This window comes from Littorina saxatilis, unplaced genomic scaffold, assembly GCF_037325665.1.
Source record: "Littorina saxatilis isolate snail1 unplaced genomic scaffold, US_GU_Lsax_2.0 scaffold_613, whole genome shotgun sequence".
NCBI classification, from domain to species: domain Eukaryota; kingdom Metazoa; phylum Mollusca; class Gastropoda; order Littorinimorpha; family Littorinidae; genus Littorina; species Littorina saxatilis.
The window spans coordinates 28,308-32,500 of NW_027126134.1; positions in this window are offsets into that span (position 1 = coordinate 28,308).

Sequence of the window (4,193 nt, forward strand, 5' to 3'; positions counted from 1 at the left end):
CTGTTGTTTCGTACAAAAGAACTGAAGTTCTTATTTAAATGTCACACATCAGCGTGAGGTATACGTATGCGATTGTAAACCACGGTTTGTTTTTGTACCATGAAGGTGGATCTCGGTCAAAAATGATGAATGATGAGGGTAATATCGATCGAACAAAGAGAAAAACATATGTGTGTGTGTGTATGTGTGTGTGTGTGTGTGTGTGTGTGTGTGTGTGTGTTTGTGTTTATGTTAGTGTGTATGTGTATGTGTGTGTGTGTGTGTGTGTGTGTGTGTGTGTGTGTGTAAGGCATAAGACGTGTGTGTGTGTGTGTGTGTGTTTGTGTGTGTGTGTGTGTGTGTGTGTGTGGGTGTGTGTGTGGGTGTGTGTATATGCGCGTGTGTGTGTGTGTGTGTGTATGTACATATGCGCGTGTATGTGTGTGTGTGTGTGTGTGTGTGTGTGTGTGTGTGTGTGTGTGTGAGTGCGCGCACATTCATTCATGACTGGCCTTCTTTTTCCCCCATCTCCGCTGGCCTCGTTGTGCCGCATCATACTTTATTCTACAACATTCCCTTCGGAACTTTGCTCAAGAGTAAGAAATGACAAACACAATCTATATATCGTGCTCCAAAAGCTGTCAAAACATCACGACATTTCATCGACTGCATTTCTTCTTATACGGTTCTTCGCACGCAGCGATGATAAATACGGATTGATTGCTACGCCACGAAGAACGGAAAGTATTCGATTAATTCTTATTCAGCAGAAGACGTGAATGGAACCCCAACACCTCCCCCCCCCCTCCCCCCCCCCCTCCCCCGGCCACCACGTTTTTTCGCTGGTCCCCGTCCCCTCTCTCTATATTTATCTTATTCATCCTTCTCGAGTCGTTTACGATCCTAACGTGTCCACTGCGTCGCAAATCTCCACACTCTCGTTTCGGGAGATTTCTGCTATCGGCTATAGGCTTGATCACTTGAGTTGCTTTGATCACATGGGCAGTGCATTTAATTTATATTGCGGGGTTAAGGACGGGGAGGAGCATGGATGGGAGGGCAGTGCATTTAATTCATATTGCGGGGTTAAGGACGGGAATGAGAATGGATGGGAGGGCAGTGCATTTAATTCATATTGCGGGGTTAAGGACGGGAAGGAGAATGGATGGGAGGGCAGTGCATTTAATTCATATTGCGGGGTTAAGGACGGGAAGGAGAATGGATGGGAGGGCAGTGCATTTAATTCATATTGCGGGGTTAAGGACGGGAAGGAGAATGGATGGGAGGGCAGTGCATTTAATTCATATTGCGGGGTTAAGGACGGGAAGGAGCATGGATGGGAGGGCAGTGCATTTAATTCATATTGCGGGGTTAAGGACGGGAAGGAGCATGGATGGGAGGGCAGTGCATTTAATTCATATTGCGGGGTTAAGGACGGGAAGGAGAATGGATGGGAGGGCAGTGCATTTAATTCATATTGCGGGGTTAAGGACGGGAAGGAGCATGGATGGGAGGGCAGTGCATTTAATTCATATTGCGGGGTTAAGGACGGGAAGGAGAATGGATGGGAGGGCAGGGCATTTAATTCATATTGCGGGGTTAAGGACGGGAAGGAGCATGGATGGGAGGGCAGTGCATTTAATTCATATTGCGGGGTTAAGGACGGGAAGGAGCATGGATGGGAGGGCAGTGCATTTAATTCATATTGCGGGGTTAAGGACGGGAAGGAGAATGGATGGGAGGGCAGTGCATTTAATTGATATTGCGGGGTTAAGGACGGGAAGGAGCATGGATGGGAGGGCAGTGCATTTAATTCATATTGCGGGGTTAAGGACGGGAAGGAGAATGGATGGGAGGGCAGTGCATTTAATTCATATTGCGGGGTTAAGGACGGGAAGGAGCATGGATGGGAGGGCAGTGCATTTAATTCATATTGCGGGGTTAAGGACGGGAAGGAGCATGGATGGGAGGGCAGTGCATTTAATTCATATTGCGGGGTTAAGGACGGGAAGGAGAATGGATGGGAGGGCAGTGCATTTAATTCATATTGCGGGGTTAAGGACGGGAAGGAGAATGGATGGGAGGGCAGTGCATTTAATTCATATTGCGGGGTTAAGGACGGGAAGGAGCATGGATGGGAGGGCAGTGCATTTAATTCATATTGCGGGGTTAAGGACGGGAAGGAGCATGGATGGGAGGGCAGTGCATTTAATTCATATTGCGGGGTTAAGGACGGGAAGGAGCATGGATGGGAGGGCAGTGCATTTAATTCATATTGCGGGGTTAAGGACGGGAAGGAGCATGGATGGGAGGGCAGTGCATTTAATTCATATTGCGGGGTTAAGGACGGGAAGGAGCATGGATGGGAGGGCAGTGCATTTAATTCATATTGCGGGGTTAAGGACGGGAAGGAGCATGGATGGGAGGGCAGTGCATTTAATTCATATTGCGGGGTTAAGGACGGGAAGGAGAATGGATGGGAGGGCAGGGCATTTAATTCATATTGCGGGGTTAAGGACGGGAAGGAGCATGGATGGGAGGGCAGTGCATTTAATTCATATTGCGGGGTTAAGGACGGGAAGGAGCATGGATGGGAGGGCAGTGCATTTAATTCATATTGCGGGGTTAAGGACGGGAAGGAGAATGGATGGGAGGGCAGTGCATTTAATTGATATTGCGGGGTTAAGGACGGGAAGGAGCATGGATGGGAGGGCAGTGCATTTAATTCATATTGCGGGGTTAAGGACGGGAAGGAGAATGGATGGGAGGGCAGTGCATTTAATTCATATTGCGGGGTTAAGGACGGGAAGGAGAATGGATGGGAGGGCAGTGCATTTAATTCATATTGCGGGGTTAAGGACGGGAAGGAGCATGGATGGGAGGGCAGTGCATTTAATTCATATTGCGGGGTTAAGGACGGGAAGGAGAATGGATGGGAGGGCAGTGCATTTAATTCATATTGCGGGGTTAAGGACGGGAAGGAGAATGGATGGGAGGGCAGTGCATTTAATTCATATTGCGGGGTTAAGGACGGGAAGGAGAATGGATGGGAGGGCAGTGCATTTAATTCATATTGCGGGGTTAAGGACGGGAAGGAGAATGGATGGGAGGGCAGTGCATTTAATTCATATTGCGGGGTTAAGGACGGGAAGGAGAATGGATGGGAGGGCAGTGCAGTTAATTCATATTGCGGGGTTAAGGACGGGAAGGAGCATGGATGGGAGGGCAGTGCATTTAATTTATATTGCGGGGTTAAGGACGGGGAGGAGCATGGATGGGAGGGCAGACTCGCGTGTTTATGTCTGTTCGTGAATCTGCCTGTCTGTTTTGTCTTTGTGTCCGTCTGTTTTTCGGTCGGTCCGTCTGTCAGTCTGTTGGTGAAGTGTATATGCGTGCGTACACCTCTGTGATTTCCTTTTTTTAGCTGTCGTGTTTTTGTTCTGCTGGTTTTTGTCTTTGGATTATTTGTTGTGAATGTTAAGTGAGGGAACACAAGTCGAAGTCAATGTCAGGGTCGACATAATCTAATATATATAAGATTGTATGCAAGTGTGTCTGTCTATGGTCGTCATATGCGTGTCTTCTTTCCAACGTACATTAACATATAACGGTTAGTTTTCACGACAAACTCCTGTAAATAACATACGTTCGTGGGCAGAACATAGCTGCGTATTACACTATGTCTTGCAAACGTCACATATGACAATGTCAATTACGCTAGCTCGAAAATAACTCACAGTTTGCAGCATCGAAATGAAATACAGTCGAACCTGCTCTTGCGACCACTTCTGAAAAGCGCCTACCTCCTCACACCGACCATCCTAAGGATCACAGACACGTGTATCGTCTTTGTTCCCGTACCACAGCGACCACCTGTCTATAACGACCCCTTATGTTGATCCCTTGAGTGGTGCTTGTAGACAGGTTTGACTGTACGAGCCGTTTTGTCCATGGTATAGCGTGGTGCCTCGTCAAGACAGGGTCAATGAATATGATGACGTCACACGAGATTTGCTCATTGGAATAACAGAGACAGAGAAGGATGGTCATGGGAAACGAATGAATTAGAGCCCTGGAGTTACACTCATATTTCATTTCCATCAACAATTTGGACGTGATCTTTAAATGCTGCACGTTCATGGGGAAGGCGTGATGTCACTTGGATCGGAAGCATGTGCCAATTTCGTGCAAGGACATCACGAATCTCAAAAAAA